General features: G+C 38.5%; 1 long non-coding RNA gene across 1 annotated transcript; it reads right to left on the bottom strand.

Annotated features, from left to right (window-relative positions):
* Positions 1 to 1,013: 1,013 nt before the first annotated feature.
* On the bottom strand, positions 1,014 to 19,736 carry LOC108495673. The gene is made up of 3 exons (XR_001874196.1): positions 19,713 to 19,736; positions 5,013 to 5,119; positions 1,014 to 1,302 (listed from the first exon to the last, which is right to left on the bottom strand). It is a non-coding gene; the product is annotated as an uncharacterized LOC108495673 (long non-coding RNA).
* Between the last annotated feature and the right edge of the window lie 302 nt (positions 19,737 to 20,038).

Raw genomic sequence — 20,038 nt, 5'->3', positions numbered from 1 at the left:
GTACAATAGGCTTTGTACGTCTCTATCTTTCTGCAGATCTTGCAGAAAACATTCACACCTGCATGGAGTATGTCTGTAGAAAAGGCATGAAAATCTTCAGCTCACTGATATTTTCAAGCATACAAAATAAGTAAGGCTAAAATTAAACCTTATGTCTGAAGGGCTGGCACCGGCCTTTAGAAAGACTTAGATACTACTTCAATTCTGCTTGGGGGAAGGCTGAAATATTTTGAAAACTTTGACTGATGTATAGGAGGGTGATTTTTATTCTCTTGTAGTCCAATACACAATCATTAGCACCTGGGAATAGAAAAGTATGTGTCTGAATACCTCATTTGAGGATTATTTTTCTCAAAGTTTGGTAATCCTCAAAAAGAAGGACTTCCCTCATACACAGAAATTTCCTAGAAGAATCTTTATAGCCTTCTTTATAACCATCGATCTCTACCATTATATTAAAACAAATTATGTTGAAAGCTGTTAAGAACAACTTACATAAACTAAATCAGCCTATGGAAATTGTGGGGGCAAAGTAACAGGAAAGATAGCATGCATGACTAAAATAATTTAACTCTTTTAGAGAGGAATCTGGGCATATCTGCTTTATGTGTGCACTGCAAACACTATATTAACTGTGTCAGTAGAAGTACATCAAACAAGAACCAGATACATCACAGAATTCTTTACTGCTCAGATTTTTATATTAAATCTCGCAACTGGCTTTATATTATTGTCGTTTCAAAATCTCAATGAGTTTTCTGGTCCTTGTCTTCAAGATTGCACACGTGATTAACAGCCATGCATACTCAGGGAGCATGAAGATCAACTAAGTTTTGCAATATTTTCAGATCTGCCCATAAGCTTCCAGCTCTTTAATACATACTCATTATCATTATTAGATGCAGCATGTATTGATTCTTTGAAAAAGGTTAGAAGTGGAAGAGACCCACCATGCCAAACACTGGGACAAGCTTAAGATGTCCAGCATTTCACAATCAAGTACCTTTAGACAATTTGACATTGTTGGGTGGTTTCTTTAGTTCCTTCAGGAAATTCTTTCATCACCCAGAAGAGCAAAGCATGGGGGAATTTTTACCTGAAACTTCAGATAGGTTTTCCTTGTCCAAATTAAACCGTTTCATCTTTGTGGAGTTACTAGTCAATAGCTCCTCTTTCATGAAATTTAAGACTGCAGCAGAGAAGACTGGAAAAATGACAGCCAAGCATGTTATTCTGTTGCCAGTGCTTCAACTGCATAGCTTTCAGTGTGATCCTCACATGTAGTCTCTCAGGAACCTGTAGCTGGTACAAGAAGATTTTATTTCACATCGAAAGCTACTATACTTCTATTTTATATCTCTTGCATATACACACACACATAGAGTCTTAAACCCAATTAGACCAAAGAAGTCATATGCACACCCTCAGAGAGAGAAAGCTCAGTCCTGACAGTATTATATGTTTCGACTTCAACTGTGTATATGCCTACAGAGGCATATGCATGTGTGTTCTGTCATCATATGGTATCACTGCATTCAGGACAGCTGAAGCTATAAGCTTTATCCTTTCTGCATATTTATGTGACAGGAATGTGGAAGCTCTCTGATTAAACAGAAGTTTCACAATAATCTACTTCATTTCTCTCCCAGCCAGAGAGAAATGTTTTCTGCATTTCACAATCAGCACTTCAACATTTACAACATATCATCTCTCCCTCTTTCTAGATTGGGATTTCTGAGCCCCTATTTGGAGTATAGTGCATGCATCCACTTCTCCTGTAAATGGCCAGAAAGGATGAACACAGTCTCTCTTGAGCTTGTATGCACTCACCTCAGAAATCCTGTAGAAGTACCCAAGAAGAGAAAGTCTTTGCAGTTTTCTAGGGATTTTTTTACCCTTTATCCAGAAGTTATTGGTCCAAACCTTCTCTTCACTCACAGTCTGCACTGTAACAGATATTAACAAATGTTCAGACACACGACTCTTCTATGAAAAGGGATTTTCAGATGAAATCGCCTCAGAAACCAGGGGAAGTCTTGTGACTGCTCTACCTGGGACCGCTTTGTGCCTGGTATAAAGTGCCCATCTTCACATCGTCACAAAACAGGAGAGCTTGGTATGCTTAGTATGCTTTTTTTTTTTTTTAAGTAAATGAAAACACCACTAAAATGGAACTGGGCCAAACTCTCTGCAGTGAAAGAAAGAAGCCAACTGTGTAGACTTCAGGGTGCAGATTTGCCTCTCTAATGGTAAAAAATGTGGCTGCTTCTCCTGATCTCATTTTTTAAATGTGTTTATTTGATTTTATTTTGCCAGCAAATTTATGCAAGTATGATTTCTATGTAATAATCCCCATATTTTTTTAATTACCTTGCCATAAAACCTGAATAACTCTCCCTACTTTGATCTCCAACACATTCTGGAGAATACTGCACCAGGCATGTCTAAATCAGTTAAGCCATGCACAGAGCTGTTCCTGCAGGGAAGCTTTCCCACATCAGAAGATTGTGTAATAAAACTTAACACAGCTCATTAATTTTCTCTCTTAACCAATGCATCTGACAAGAAGTGACTTTGAAAACCTAAAGGAATGACACAACTCTTATGCTTTGCGTGAAACATCTGTTTTCAGCTCCTTTGCTATTAAATTGACATCTTTTTATTTGAAAAGTTCCTTTTATTTCCCAACTTCCTGCAATTGGTAATGTATATATCCCAAAGAGCTTAAATTCACAGCTTTTAAAACTTGATTAACTAAATGCTGGGTTAGTCCTGTCCCAGAGGAAAAATACCTCTTGCACAGACAGATTAAGTGGTACAGCTATGCTTTTTAATCAATTATTAAGAATTTGTTTTTTCAAGCAATGTCAGACTTCATAAAGCATCAAAACATACTTCCAATCCCAAAATAATGTAAACACCAATATGATTGCATATGAAAAATATTAGCATTCTCAGATCTGGAAAATCGATAGAATGCGAGCATGTCATACTGCCTCTCTTGTCCATGAAGGCCACAGACAATATCAGGTTTCTGACTATGAAGACCTACAAAGCTACCTGGAAAAGCTGAAATCTTGCATGAGGAGTTAAGGTGATTTTCAGCAGAAGCAAAACATCTTAATTACTATAACTTTTCCTTTAAATTCTCATCACTTACCCCCATATTCTCATTAAATTACTCCCCTATATTTTCAGTTCCTGGTAAATTGGGGGAGAGAAGACCAAAAAAAAAAAAGTCCTAGCAGGATTTTTCCAGACCATTTCATGTTATATGCATATATCAAGCACAGCTAAACTGTGTAAGCTGATTCAATTCCAGTCTGATGAACAAGATGAATGCATTTAATTGTATGTTGTGTTTGTATGGAAGTGAAGTACTGTTTTGGTAACTGTGGTAAACCAGCTACACCCTACCAACTAATGCAATTTTAAGACCTTTGAACTTGTTCATACACCTTCAAAAACTTTAATCTTCAGTGTAGTTTGCAAGGAAGGCTTAGCAGCAAGAAACTGTAACAAAATTATTGAGAATCTTCAATATTAAACAATTTGGGGAAAAACAGGCCCATATTTCATATTATGAGTTCCTCCTGGTATCTCGATTGCTTTGAAAAGATGCATTTTTATTAAATGATCCAAAGATTGTCAGTAAAGACCCAGTCCTGGAAGTCAATGAATCTTCAGACAGAATTTTAAATAAGATAAATTGGGCAGTACCCTGAAATCACACCTGCCTCAATGGAACTATGTAAGTGTATAAACTGCATGCAGGAGCCTTTGCTGGATGGTGATCCAAACCAGAATAAACTGGGAAATAGTTTGATTACCAAGAGGAAGCTTTCCCTCCTCTTCCTTATTCCTAGGTTGTCTCATAGGCTTTGCACAGCTTGTGAATCTGAGCGTGATGCTCAGCTGCTGCCTGTGAGCCTGGAGGTTGCTCACTCTCTCTGTTCATTTTCTAGGGAAGAATAACTTTTGCCAGATCTATTCTTAACCCCTGTCAATTCCAAGTGTGCACCTTTTTGTTACACACACTGCACAGAAGAATTGCACTCAAAGGAGTAGGTTAGCATGTCTTTTTACTAAACTTACACTACGGTGTAAGTAGTGCCTTCTATCAAATAAAACATGAAGGTCATGCCAGACTGGCCACTAATGCTGTCATTTTACAGTCCCAGTTAAATAAAATGCACAACTAGAAAGACAAGAAGGAAGGGGAGGAAAAATATGTCCCTTCTAACATTGTAAAGCTGTGCAACAAGTAGGAAAATAAAGCAGTAGGAGGCCAAAATTAACACAGTATGTGTAATTTATAGGATCAGGGGAACTGAGCAGAGTAAGCCTAAGATTTTGACACCTGTGGGGAGGAATACACTCTTTAACTCATGCAGTTTATTTAATTTGGGGAACAAGAGGGTGGCTGAAAGGTACGTTATAATATGAATCAATTCTAATATTTGCACTTTGGTACCAGCTTGGCGCATCACTGGCACTTTTTAAAGCGTGGCTTAAACAGGCATACAGGTATAAACTTGCACCTGGCGGGAGGGAGTGGAGCACCTGCTCTCTCCCACCCCTCTTTTCTCTGATAATTTTTCTCACCAGAGCTCAGCGTATTTTCCTTTCTGTTTATTTTCACATAATAGAGATAGCCAAGTTTGCTAATCCTACATGTTTCATACCAAAATCTTAACAGGGTGGAACATGAGAATGACTCACTTGAGTACCTGTTGAAGAGCAGGTCTGGGCTGCCTCACAGAAAATACCAGGGCATCTGGGTGGTATGAGCATTAGCAGCTGTAGCCACTTGCTCTGCCCCACAGAGGAGCTTCAGGTTTCCCAGAAATCTCCATGCTAGCCAAACACATGACAGAGTCATACTTTACGTACTTTGGGAGTCCCATCTTAACTGCTTAAACACTTCAAGAATGCTACAGACCAGCCACCTTTGCCCCATGAAGTAGGTGATTAACATCACTGTATTATCAGTGCAGAAATAAATAACTTACCCATGTTCACGTAGGAAGACATTGGCCAAACTGCTAATAAGATTCATATTTTCTGCCTCCCACTCTGCTGCACCACAGAAGTGTGATGTATTTCTACAAGCTGTGCACTAGAAGACAGGAGAAAGAGACAGGGAAAAGTCATAAAGGGGAAAAAAAATCACCAAACAGTATATGGCAATACAAGCCTCTCTTCTGCTGCGGTGTTTTAGTGTTTGCAAGTATTAAGGGAAACAAAGCAACTGTCCAAACTTTCCAGAAACAATTTCCCTTTAGGAGATCTAAGAAAAGAAGTTCATAAGGCAAAGAATAAAAGCTTTCATCTGGGTTACTTTTCCTACTGTATAAAAAAGAAGATAGAAACTGCAATTCAGAAAAGTAGTAGAGGGGAGAGGGAAGTAAAGACAAGCTGAATCATGTTTAATAAAAGGGTTTATAGTCATTCCTAGCAGGATTCTATCCAGCTGGCACATCACATTCCTATCACAAGCTGCACTTGCAAGTGAATTAGAGGGAGTGTTTTGCTCCAGCAATATCACCTACAGACCTATTTAACCTTACTGTAGGGACAGTGTTTTTTCCTAGTAAATCTAGGCTACCAGAAAGTATTGTGTCATGATTAAACTTAGTTTCACGTGTCCTGCTTCTGCAAGATATTCCAACATAACTGGACCCAGCACAGTCACTCATAACAGAAGAAAGCAGAATTATCAAAGTAAATACTGGCTGACATATTGATGCTGAGAAGAATAAAAGAAAAAGAGAAGAACAGTGGTGAAATTGGCACTCTGCAAAAAGGCAACCTAAAATTTATGCACCACTTTTTCTTTTTTCTTCACTAACATACCAAAAGTAACTCTATAATGTGTAGAACTGGGTATAGGCACTGTGCAGGAGCTAAGAGAAAAGAAAGTGGTGCCCCAGTATCCTTCATACCGTGTCTTCACATTTCTCCTGCCACTAACCATTTTCTTCCTCTCCTATTTTATCATCTTTCTTCTCCATTAGAGCAGAACTTCAAAACATGAAATACAGTGTCTTTTTAGTGTATTTTTAAACCCCCATGGTAGAAAATTTTCAGCATTATTCATAAAGCCTCATTTATTGAGTCTTTGGATTTCATTCATATACGAGATATGAAAAAAAGCAGAGAAATATTCTGACAAAGAAACTACAGATGACAAAACTCATAATTTACATGACTTATGAAAAACCACATTACTGTACAGAATATACAGAACAAGTTCCAATGACAGGTCAGGAATTATGATACAAGGCGAGTGTATGCAAATTGGGAGTCACTCCTGAGTGGATGTCAGGAAGCATAATTAGTTCCAGCACAAAGTCGTCCAACAGGTCTGAGTTTATTGGAGAAATAACTTTATTACAGGGCACCATGCATGACTTGGGCAAGTAACTGCATTTGCAAATGAAGCGAGACCAGCTTTGAGATCCACACTAATGGAAAAGTTTGAAAAATTGCCAGAAATATGTATAGCTGATGCCAAGTTATTCTGGAACCCATATATCTGCCAAATCAGTTGCATATACTGCAAATTAACCTGGTGATACAGGAAGGGAGGCAGGAAAGCTGTGCCTAAGATGTGGGTGCCAATGGAATTTTACAGCTGGACTTGAGCTGTAATTGGAACCAGTGGCTACCATGCACCCATCATGGGCCAATCATGGAGCAATCCCACACCAATCACATGCCCTTCGCATGCCCACCGTGTAGTTATCATGCCCAAGTCACATTCCAATCACTTGCTCATCATGTGCTCATCACATGACAATCACATGCCCATCATGCAAAAATCACGTGGCAGTTGCGCACCCATCACACCCCAATCACGCCCCAATACCACACCCATTATGGCCCAATCATGCCCCAGTCACACCCCAATCACACTCCCTTTCATGCCCCAATCACTTGATTGGCTCTGGATGGGAGCCTGCTGGGTGTGTGTGGAGCACATGATTGTGGAGTGATGGGGTGCTGATTGCTGTGGAGTTGCTGTGTGATGGGTGTGTCACTGGCACACGTTTTTGAACCTCGGAGGGGGGGATACAGTGCTTCCCAACACGTGGCATTGCTGCTTTTGCAGTAGAAGAGGCACCTCTCCATAGCCTGTGGGCTATGTGGAGGGCTTCTGTGGCAGCTTTGGAGGGCACCACAGAGGTGTGAGGTCCCTTAGGCTCAGGGTCTGAGGATGCAGACCATCAGAATATGAAATTCCAATTTATAATCCCATAGAAAAAAACCTAACTGCATTCAACTGTATCATAACTGGTTTATTTCCTACATGCTTATGCAAATGCAAAGTTAACTTCTCTTGCTAGCACAGCACTGTTACAGCTCTGTGTTCCTGTCTAGGCTCACATTGCAAGTGCAGCACGAACAATAACTATTAATAAACATCTTAAGCTGCTCAAACAAACAACTCTTGATTCTTTTATAGAACTAAATTATATAAATTAACAGGAAGATGCACAAAGCAATGGTCATTAAGTGGTTTTAATGTGTTTGCTTTGCACTAAAGCACAATAGCTTGTAAAACTGTTTTTACAATTTTTGTGGTAACATAAACCAGGAAGCATTTTAGTGCAGCCAGTTCTCTCAGAGTGGTTAGAAATGCACCATCATTTGAACTCTTTCAGTGACCCTTTCTGTTAAGAGAAGTAGTGGTACATCCATGTCCTCCTAGGAAAAGAATGCTTGATACAGTCATTAAAATGACCATATCCATGGTCAGCAAAATGTTGGTTTCCATCTGGTGTTTTCATTTGCACCTATGAAAAATGAACACACACAAGATGCTGACATTTTGATTGGATGTTTTTCATAGCTACTAAGTGCAGAAGTGCAGGACTCATAGGCATTGAGGAGCTAAACTACCCTTACATACATTAGAGGTATTATTTCTCCTAGGAAGTGCTGTCACACTTAAGCTCTCTTCCACAAGTCTCTGAAATCTTTGGCAAATCACATAATCATCTCTGCACTTCATTTCTCTGTTTATAATCTAGGGACAGTATTTTCCAGCTTTGAATAGCTTTGAATGTCACAAACTCATATTTTCTGGAAGAAAGACTCATTTGTTTCAGCTTTCAAATCTCTACTCAATGAAACAAACTCTACAGCTTATTAGAGGCATTTGTACAATTACCCCCTTCTAGCAGAAATCTGCACATTTGCTTACAAGCATGGAACATTTCCACCAGAACCATTTTTCCACTGGGGCATCCTTTTTTTTTTTTTTTTTTTTTAAAATGACTCTCTATTTTTGGTTTTGTTATATTAGAGAATATTCACCTTAGCAGTAACAAAGTCTTAGAAGAGCCGTTTTGAATTCACTTTCTTCTACTGCCATTTGCATACTTCTAGTTGTTGATATAGCTGAATATGAAGTCCTGGTAAAGTAAAAAATGTGGGGGATTTGAGGAAATAATGAAGCTGGCAAAGGGCAAACAAAGTTGGGAGCAAGACTAGAAACCATGGAGGATGAATTACTAAATTATAAAAATTATCTTTAACCAGACCTAAAGTTTGGTGTACTGAAATCTGACAGGAGCAGAGGGCTTTGCTTTTACTCTCATATAACTAGACCTCCTTGCTATGTATAGTCCATTCAACAGGGAATATTCCTCACCCACAGAGACCTGCAGTTCAGGTTGGATTAAAACCCCCCAAGGCATTTTGCACCAACTCCTCTTTCCTCAGTCTTCTAAGGTCTGTGGCTGGAAAGCTCCCTTAGTCCAAGCAGACAGAAAAAAAATCTTTCTCCATAGAGAACAAATGTGAAGAAGTTTCTATAAAATATAAATTTTAATAAAGATGTACAGTAATGGAGCTACTGTGAATGCTAAAAATAAATAAGTCTTCAAACGTGATCAGAGCTAACATCAACAGGCCAATGCCTAATGTCTACCAGGTTGTGGTAGAGCAAATACGATGACAGACATGACTGTTGTAGGACTTCTTATGACATTTTCAGAAGCAGAAACCCTGGTCCATCCAAGAAGGGGTTAAAAACGCTCCTTCTTTCATCTGTATTTTGCCAGGCAGGCCTTGCAGTTCTGGCCCTTACACTCAAATGTTCCATGTTGGGACACAGGAAAAGCAACTTTCTGCTCGTGGTTTTCAGGGTTGCCAAAGGTTTTCTCCTCTCTTGTTTAGAGTCTGCTAGGAAACACGAGATGTTTCGTATCCAGAATGATGTTAACAATTGCAGACATTGCTTTCCTTCATAATTTTTACAGAAAACAGTGACTGCAGTAAATCTGGTGTGACAGTTGAAATGATGAGAATTACTATCCTGAAAGAGAGCTCTGTAAGGTTTATAAAGCTCATCATTTTTAAAAGGAAAATTGTTTTTTACTCTGGGCATCTTAGGATCACAGGGTAAATTACCCTGGGTACTAAAAGAGCATAAGACAAGCTGCATTTCTGAGCTTGAGCTCTCCAGCCAACTTGCATAAAAGGGATGTTCAGAAACTGGAAATAGTTCAGAAAAGAGTTAGAGGAATGGGTCTCTGTCTGGCAAACTTGTCTTTTCCTGAAAGACTGTATAGATTCAAACTTACCCAAAGTAATTTGAATGCTTGACTTGATCAGAGTTTATTAGCTCATCCATGCCAAAAATACTTCCCATCTTATAAATCATCACATCTACTTCAAGCTTTTAGACAGGGATATGAAAAAGTCCAATGGCTGGAGCAGACAAAATCAGGGTAAAAGTAATGTGCATTCTTCCTTGGTAGGTAAATTAGCACTAAAATAGTCTGTTTGACATAATATATTCTCTGTCACTTGAAGACTTAATAGCAAAAGTGTCTTTCTGAAAAAATAAGCCTTGGTTGAATTCAGATCTATAAGCTTCATGTGAGAATGGTTGGCAGAAATGGCTAAGAGGTCACTGTTGAGATCTGGTCCTGTCTGGAAATTCAGGAATCTACATAAGAGCTGCAGTCTCATGGAGATATTTTCACAATTTTATCGGTAATTTTCCATTCATGCAAGCACTGCCAAATTTAAACTTTCTGGTTATAAAAGAAAATAAACCTGGTGGACCTCTGCAAGCATCCAAAAGCAGTGGTGAATTACTCCAGCTCATTCACCACAGAGTTATAACATGAATAAAGGTAATGCAGTTCTGATCTATTAATGACCAGCAGCCCACTGAGTGACATTCACCAGTGATAAAGATCACACCCAGCATGAGGCTTTTCTACCAAAAACACCTGCTGATGCTTGTGCACCACACCTGGGAGCATGATGCTGCACAAGAGCTGGATGACTCTATTTCCCACCAGATTATTGAGCTCAGATCAGTCGTCCCACACTTGGCACCTACTCTCCTGTGCCTCATAAACCTATCAGGACTCCATTCAGACAGCTACACTTACTGTGGTCTGTGGAGCAAAATTGGCTCATTTTGAAGTAGCTGCTCTTGTCCAGATAAGCACAACCCAACATACCCAACGTTATACCAGCAATGTTTTGATGGGGAGCACATCTCAAAAATGTAATCCTCGGTCCAGTAATCCTTGGTCTATTAATCCACAATCCTTGGTCCATCTGTACTTTGAAGAAGTTCTGTGGAGCACACCTCCTATTGTGTACAGCCTATTTTAGTTTCGGTTCATTTTGAAATTTAAAAAGGAGGCACTATGGATTAGGCCTTTGCAACAAAACAATGCAAAACTATACTATGAAATGTTGTTACTTGTCAAAATCAGAGAAGTCCCGTGTTACACAAGATTAAAAAAGTGGTACCTCTCAATAACTTCTAACTGCAGACTCCTGTCCTTACCAGACCTCAAGCCTGCCAGTAACTTCATATCTTTCTCAGTTTGATTAGAGGCTTATAATATGGGCATGCGAGGAACCTTGTCTGGCAAAGCAGACTTTGCTTATTAACATTTTCTGCCCCTAGCTTTACACTTCTTTGACTAATCAGGAAAAGAAGGTAGGCACTTAGGGCAAGAGCCCAGGTTAGAGCCCAGTAAAAGCCAGAATTGTCAAACTTCTGGCTTTTCAGATAAAAATAAATGCCCAGAATATCTCTCACTGACCACCCATGAATCACAGCATTCTAAAATCAAATACTTCTGAAAATTGCAATTTAATAAGAAAAGCAAAAGCCAGCCCTTTCCTTAATTACATATGCTTTGCTCATATATTTTGACAAGTACAGTTTGCTTCTCATGCATAATATTTTCTAAGACATTGGGAAATGCACACAGTACGTTTTCTAAAACAAAAATAATTATCTGACAACTCACTACTGAACCCTGCTCTAAAGCCTTTAAGAAATTGAAAATACTGGCGTATTTGGGAGCAAAATTAGGGGATCATAGAAAATTCCCAGATAACTAATGTGCAAGTATTTCACTTGACTTTGGTGAAAATAAAATTGATGGACACTGCTGTGTCAAGATTATGACTACTTGATGAATGATTGCTCCTATGGGTGACTCTGCCCCAGAAAGTCATACTTTTCTTTCTCCAACTCAGCCAAAATAAATTGGCTGAACTTTTCTGGGCACTTTGTAGTGACATTCTAAAGGTCCTTTATTATGACTTTTATAACTATTCATTTTTAACATTGGAATGACATTTAAATGCGAGTCCACCTATACTGTGTATAAATCGAATAAATAGTACATAATTTTCTTCAAAATCATTGCCACCTTGAAGCTAATAGAATGTGATTAAAATTTATCTCCATCTGGCTCTTTTCCCATTGAAGACTTACAGTTTCCCCTGGTACCTTTAACCTGTAAGAACTTTAAAATATCACGGTTTTGCCAAGAGGAACAGGACTAAAATGACACTGTGGAGTAAGCCAGCCAAAACATTAATAACTCATAAGCACAGTTCAATCTTTGGAGATTTTTAGGACAAACCAGGCAACATCAATGTCATAGTTGATTTAAGACCATGATTTGAATATATGAAAATATATTAAATATTTCAGCTATACAAATCTCTAGAGCAATTAAAATAAAAGAGTTCTGAAACTGCACTATTAAAATTTTAACTAGACAATAAATCTCGGGCTGTGGGGGACCATCAAAACACTTTTATTGCTCTCTTCTTGCTTTTAACTTAAGGATGATCACAAATATAATTATTTAATTAATATTATGGTTAGTTCCGCAACTAAAACAGTAATAAAGTTCTTGATCTGTAGCTGACTGTTCAATTTTCTCCAAGACATTGCTTAGGAAAAAAATCCTCTACTGAAGTTTCAGGTTTTACAAGCAAATCCAAGAGGTTTTTTGAACAATATTTACAATTTCCTAGGCATATACATTTTCTTAATGGGAAAATAATTCGTGATATAATAGTAGCCAGAGTCTACTACTTGTTTAATATCTCCTTTTAGACTTCCCATAATAGATAGAAAATTCATAAGAAAAATGCAACTTCCATTAAACAAGCTGCAAAATAGTCATCCCTGTGAAGCCAAGGGACTACATTTGTAATCAAATAATTCTCTACATTACTAAAGCGTTTGCCTTTCTTACTTTTCTAAAAAGGAAACTGCTCACTACTAAAATATAGCTTTCAATTTGTGTAGGGTAAAAATTTAGTACTTAATAAGCATACTTACCAAAGACTTTTAAAAAATTAATAGAAACCAAATAAATCTTGGCTATTAAAAAAAAAAATCTGACACACAGGTTGAGTTATACCAGCCAGCACAAGTACACAGTAAGATTCCAGATGTGCTATTTTCCTGTACACTGACAGCTATCAAACCCACCCCTGCAATAAAAAAGTCCTGAAATGGGTTTTTAATCAGGTCTAGATTTCCATTAGCCCATGAGGACTGATGTCTGTGTGTTGTGGTTTTTATTCTTTACAGCACATGCCATTGCTCTTAATATGTGGGGAACACATATTAAGTCTAAAGCTTTTTTCAGTAACCTCCTGAAATGGATTTTTTCATATCTAAATTGAAGCCAAATAAACGTTATTAACAGCTGTATTTTTACAAAGTATTTGAAGGAAGGGTTAAACTCAGGATTGCTCAATTAACATTTTCCAGGCACCATGTAAGGCCAGCATGTTCAATGGATGGACAATGTTAAAAAGGGCTCTGAAGTATGAAAAAATATCAAGGGAATTCAAATAACATGACAAGTTTCAATAGAAATAAAATAAACCCCAATCTTTCTCTTTGAAAAACATTCAGAGGTTGGCTTCATTCTAATTTCCACCTTCCTGGAAACTGTTAGATAGCTATCAATTTCTTCTTATATATTTATTGTAAACATTGGTACAAGATGTTCTGATTGTTTCCAGGAAAATCCTATTAGTTACAGTTGTACAGAATCAATTTCACATAAAAATCATACAGCACAGTTACAGACAAAAAGAAATCTGTAGGCATCTTGTGCAATGAACAAACCACTGCGGTTTATATCCTTTGAAAAACTTCAGCAGAACAATTGGCATCAGTAGAAATACTGCAAATCAAAGATATTAAAAGAAGCTGTTTGGGAAAAAACATTTAACCAGAGTTAAAAGGCTAAAGGAAAAAATTAAATTATTACTATTGTTTGTGTCCTAAAAGGGTGTAATTTACCTCAATCACATCATGCAGACCAGTACTTGGACTCATTAAGAAGCTGGCATATTTCTTTACTTTGAATAGATGTCGAGAATTTGACATTTTATACCTTTGCAGTGCAAAGATCATTTGCAATTATTGCCAAAATAATAGCCAACTTTTTGAAAAAAAATAGTCAGTCATGTGAAGCTTATAAACTAGTCTGCCTTCCGCTTCCCCAGTCTAACTGCACATAACTAATCCTGCAAAAACAAACCCAAAATGTATAAGCAAAACCTTACTTAAAATTTTGATATAAAGTCATGTTTTTAATCAAGAACAAAGTTTAAATTGCCCCTCAGCAATTTCAACACTGGCTTTATTTTTTGACGTGGTTATGGAGAAGCGTGTATGTTCAATAAAGTTTAAGAGAAGGGTTTCTATTTTGCCACGTTAAATGAGTCATTCTATTTTTTTCTTTAATTCATCTTTATGGCCGATACTAGGCTGAAGTAACACCATAATTTTATCTCCCTTTTCTCATCTATGTCAGTGCTTTGTTTTCACTATAAGGACCAACAATCACAGTTTGCAGATCCATATACTAAGCCAAATTCAAAGTTAAAATAGGGAAATTCTGGCCCTGTTGACCTCACTAAGTTGTTCAATCCTGCTTTTTTTCCACCTGCCAAAGGCAATGAATATGCTGTGATACTGCAGATGTATTTGCCCATCACCTCACCTGTCCCCACAGCTGAGAAATGCTGCTGTGAGCAGGTAAATTCGGAGCGCAGAACTGGAAGAGCAGAGCATTGAAGGGCTTATCCTCCTTTACCCAGATACTGCATGCCTGGCACTGCCCCATGCTATGAAATACAAGCAGAGTTCCAACTGAGATTAATTAGGAGGTCTGTTTAAAGGCCAAAACAAGCAAACCCTCACTTGTGGAAATTATCCTTGGACTGCCATAGAACAACAACAATTTACGCTACTTGAAAAGCTATCTGAGGAGGACCTTCTTGCTCCTCTTTCTGCTTCCAGGCCTGGAAAAGCAAAAGTCCTTCACAGCAAAAGTTGAAGTCCTGATAGTATCAGAAACACAATTCTCATATATCATCTCAACTCTGAGAGATGAAGATTTACAAGAAAAAAAGACCTGACAGCAGCAGCCCAGCTCTGTGGCCAGCACCTCCATCTGTGATGGCAGACACCTTTGCCACTGCTGACTTGAGTAGCCAAAAGGCAGCAGTGACTGCCTGCTGACACTTCCCAGCTCTCCACTGCCCAGAACTTTGTGCTGAGACAAGCAAAACAACAGGACCAGCTAGGCTGGACTTGCCTTTGTGTGCAGGAGGGCTTGCACCCTGGGCCTGACACCTGGAGCCCCACTAGGTTCCTTGGATGCTACAGCGAGCCCTCTCCAAGCTCAGAGGAGGCAGGAATCAGTTTTGTGTCTCCCTCATGGTCTCACTTGCCACAATCTAGACAATCTAGCAGCACCCATATTCATAACATAAAATGAGATTCCTTCAAGTTTTCATCCACAGCAGTGTTGTTGTTTGAATTTTAGTCAGATCCACATAACTGACTGTTTCTATAAAGGGATGGAATACCACAGAAAGACTTATGGCATCCATGCTAATACCAAATGAGTTGTCGATGATTTATGTTTATTAGAGAAAAGAATATCAAAAGGATTATTAATGGTGCTACCACAGCGCTTTAGAAATGGTTGATAGCACGAGCTCAGAAACTGAGGAAGTGGATTTGGAGTATGCAGGGCAGAATATGAGGTTTTTCTTTTGGTAAATAGCAGCCTGTATGAATACTAAATCAAATAGCCACTTCATTAATCTTTTAACAATTTTTTAAGGGTTTTCTAAAGTTTTTCTAATAAAAGTCATACAAGCTAACTTTGAAATACTGGCATTAAAATCCATCAGTTAATCTGTGTGTAGTTCTTGTGGAGACTCAGATGACTTGTTTCCATTTTTCTAACATTCTTAGCCATTACTTTTTGTTTCCTTTGCTTGCAAAACTAAACTTGTCTTACTTGATCCAGGAGTTTAAATAAGCCAGAGCTAACAAATAAGAATCAGAGCTAGACTAAAATTTATAGCATTATCTGAAGGAATATTTTGCTTTGGACAATATTTTTTTATACAAACAAAACCACAGAGAAATGTGGAAATATCTACCCATTGAAACACAGGCAAGCTGAATTTCTCCTGGGCATTTTGTACTGCTTGCCAAATGTGTGTTAACTGTAAAGATGACATAGAACAAGCCTGAACTGCATATGGCTATTCCTTGCGCCCAACGTACCATATTGCATAATTTTTTTCCTTACTACAGATAAAGCTCCTTTCTCACATCCAACAGAAGGTGAGTGACAAGAACCTTGTACACTATGTGCAAACTTTCTTGTGGGGCTGAACAATCAGCCTGTTCACAACAACCTCTGCCAGGGAGCACATGAACCACTGCAGAAACCTGCATTCTTCTGTGCTGGTTTAAAAGTAAACCAGCAGGAGAAATGAACCCAACTCAAGAGATTACAAGTCAGAGTTACAATCTACTAAAAAGACTACAATAAATAAAATTATACAGAGAAAACTGATTTTAACCCCCAAAGACAGATGTATAACCCAACACCCTGGGACAAGAACAGAACAATGTTTGCCAGCCCCTGTGCTGAGCACCACAGAGTCCCCCTGGGTGCAAAATAAAACAAAAGAAAAAGCTGTTGGTCCAGATGATGATCACAGTCCTGTTGAAGTAACGATTGCAGTCTTGCCAAGAGTAGCAGTTGCAGTCCTGTTGAAGTTCTGGTCCTCCTCTGGATCCAACAAGTGGTACCAGAAATCCCCAAACCCGAACTTTATATATGCTCAAATTCAGGTGGGAATGCCTAGTACCTCCCCCAGGGCTGGGAGTTTCACAATGGGTGATCTAACTCTGTGAGTCATGGGATATTTTTGGAATCTTTTGATGGTCTGGGTGTTACGGCTGCCTATTATGCCAGTCCATTGTGGCCCATTAGCAGCAATGACCCCTCAGGCTGGGTGTGAAGGTGTTAATGCCTTTCCAGAGGGGAGCCATTGGTGTGAAAACAAAAGAACACTCCCCTGCTTCATAGGGTTTCTTTAACACCCAGTTTGTAGCTTGAGGTGTCAGGTGTGCCCTGGGGAGCTGCTGCAAACAGTCCACCAGAAATTACATAGAGGGTGTAGAATACAGAGTTTTGGTTATACTCAAATAGTGATAAACCGGTCCCAGCCCCTGTAACTAGGACACCTTCACAGACCTGTATTTTCAGTGCCCTCCTCTGGGGGGTAAGCTGTGGTTTTAGACTTTGTCATCTGCACCAAAAATGGTAGAGTGCTACCTATTTATAGTACTTACAAAAGCTGCACCTCTGGATGTTAGGGCTTCATTAGATGTAGCGGCAGAGACGCACCGATGTGACTCAGGATGATGGAGAGCCTTACGCTCGCATCTCTTTCTCAACAAAATATTAAAAGGGACCCTTGCCTGAGCTTTGCTGCACACTTGCTAGAAAAGCTGTCTATGAAGAGAAAAGAAGCATCTCCAGAAATGATTCTTCAGACTATGTGGTACCTGAATCACTGCCCCGAGGATTCTCTCTTCATTGACAGTGTGGGAAGGGGAGGATGAGCATAACTCTCACTTAAGTGTCATAGGTAAATTAATAACAGCAAAAAACATTGCTCCAAATATCCTAAAAGCCACGGACTTAATGAAAAAAGCTTTTCCTGAGAGCATAACATGGCCACACTAGCCTCATCCTTCAGAGTTCTCTGAACTGCATTCACACTAAGCAAATACAACAGACTGAATAGCCCACGCCACAAGCAGAAACAGGCACAGAGGGATCATTGAGATCAATAACAGCAAGCATTTTTTAGAACAAGAGTCAAAAGACACACACTGAAGCCTGAAAAAAAATACCTGTATGGCATTTAGTCCCTGAGATCAGCTGCACTGACATTACCCTACCTAGGCTACCACCTCCTGAGGCATGTCGTGATAAAATTCTCTCAAAGCTGATTTGCTTGCCTTCAGCCAGCTATCTTTTGGTCAAGGTAATAATGGGATAGTGAGACCTTGCCCCTTCAGACTACAGAGCACACTTGTCAGGTTCATGGCTCTTCTTCCACACTTAAGTTTTAAATCTGAGCAAACCAATATGACAGACCATCAGGTTTTCTGTTCAACAAAGGACTATGAAGCTGTCAGAGGAGAGCTGTTTGGAAAGCATTTACTTTTGTAGAATACAGCGCCTGAAGAAAATCAAGGTGTGGTCTTGCAGCCATCCAGCATGATGGATTTATCTTTCTGAAATTTGTCTCTAGTACTTTGGTATTGAATGTAGTTTCTGACACTTGTCTGATTTTTACGCTTTGTTAACAGAAAAGTTGCTTTCCTGTTAGAGTGCAGTGCCTGGGAGAGGAAGGGATGCATATGTGCACCTGCTTTTATGTTTTGCAAAGAGCTTTGAGATGGAGCTGATTGGGAAGGCACTGTATAAATTGATACGCTGTGTCAGAGCAAAAGGAACACAGGCTGTCTAGATACTGAACTTTCAATTTAAACCACAAAGGTAGATGGCAAGCACTAATTCAAAAACAGGTGGCTTTTTGCTCATAATATTTTATGGCTTTCATTGCTTTACAGTGGAATGAGCTAACCCACAGCTCTCCTCTTGACCTACCCAACATCCTCAAGTTTAGTGAAAACAGGTGTTTGGTATCTTGACTTTCCCTGTGTACTCCCACAATCCTGGGACTCTTTAGCAGTCTAAAAAGCCTCTTACTTTCACTTCAGAATTCAAGCCAAATAGTGGAGCATGTATAAAGTAACAGGTACATAATCAGCAACCAAAAATTTATCCACAGAAGGAATGCTTATCTTTTATATCCTGCACAAGTAAAATGCAATAAAAGGACACCAGTTCAAAAACTTGGAAAAATCTCATGGAAACGTCCTTAAAATTGGACAATTCTGATGAGCCTGGGTCTATTGCCTCTATTGCTCTATATTGATATGATTAGTGTTTATGGTGGCTCTTCTAGGAACTTTGAGTCTTGCTGCAAGACAAAGCCAAACAATAAGAAAAACCCAATTATAATGAATAGAGTAGTCCTGATAATGCTAAAGAGGTTAAGGGGAAAAAAAGGAAATAGAAAACAAAACCAGCAGTAGTTTGATACAAAATCCTAACAAGCAGGTCATATCACAGAGCAAGAGTGCTAAGGAGTGACACTCTTCTCTCAGTTGCCAGGGTTTCCCTTTTCACACGTGGTGAAAATGTGTGAAGAGAGTACTCACTTTGTAGAATTACCTATTAAGTCAATATGGAAAAAATCTTTTCTGAAAAGTATGGCATCTTTACAAAAGTCAGTTGTTTGTTATTTAAATAAAAGGATAAATAAATAAATCAAAAGCGAGATTAATAGACTGCTAGGTAAAGAACTTGTGAAAATTTTATATGCTCACCAAGGCAATTCTGACACTTATGATGCATATTCCTCATGGATAAAGTTATATCAATTCAAATTAGTACTTAACAGGAACTAAATAGGAGCTCTTTGTTTAAAGTGCCTATGACTTCCACATACAGTAAAGATGGCTGCAGAATGAGATGCCTACTACTATATGAAACTGGTATTTTGTATAAAGCATTTTATTGGACTCAGTGCATTCAGTTTAAAAACAATGTGTGACCTGAGAAGAGGGAAAAACATCTGCCTTCTTGTGTTACATCAGTCCATGGGGGTCTGTAATTTACTTTTTTCCAAACCTTAAACGTTCAAGAATAATGGAAGGGCAAGCCAAGTAATATTAAAAAACCTCAAACAAAATAAAAGCTTAAAAATGTATATACATAAAACAGATCTGTGAAGCTGACGTGAAATATTTCAGATTAACTGGCTAGTTGATTAATGAAGCCAGAAGGAAAAAGTCCAGATCAAGTCTAACATTATGCGTGCGTGCACATGCAGACGTGTGTGTGTGTGTTTCATGGATTTCAAGTAACTGATATTTATACATTCTGATTTCTCTTACCCTCATCAGTAGCCTACCTCTTGCTAATTTATAATTGATTTATTTTACTCACAGTAAAGTTCAGAGTTCATGTTTCAGTATTTAATTGGGGTGGAGCAGTAGTTCAAACTGTTTTGCCAAGACATTTAAGTGACAGTTCCATGTCACACAGGCATGGGAAAATGTCATAAATGCCCACAGAAAAAAAAAAAATTGTATAAATTGCAATTCAGTCTGAAAACATTAAAGATCATCAGAATAGCTATAATAACAGTCTCACTAAAGATAAAATATCAGCAATAAACACAAAGTTCTTTGCTTCAGAAATAACAAGGCTACAATATGCTAGCTAAGGGAACCCACATTATAAGACCAAGTCACATAATAAAAACTGACACT

The sequence above is a fragment of the Lepidothrix coronata genome, unplaced genomic scaffold (assembly GCF_001604755.1).
Source record: "Lepidothrix coronata isolate B3197 unplaced genomic scaffold, Lepidothrix_coronata-1.0 Scaffold33, whole genome shotgun sequence".
NCBI classification, from domain to species: Eukaryota; Metazoa; Chordata; class Aves; order Passeriformes; family Pipridae; genus Lepidothrix; species Lepidothrix coronata.
Note: the sequence above shows the minus strand (reverse complement) of the source record. Positions and strands in the feature narration are given on the sequence as shown.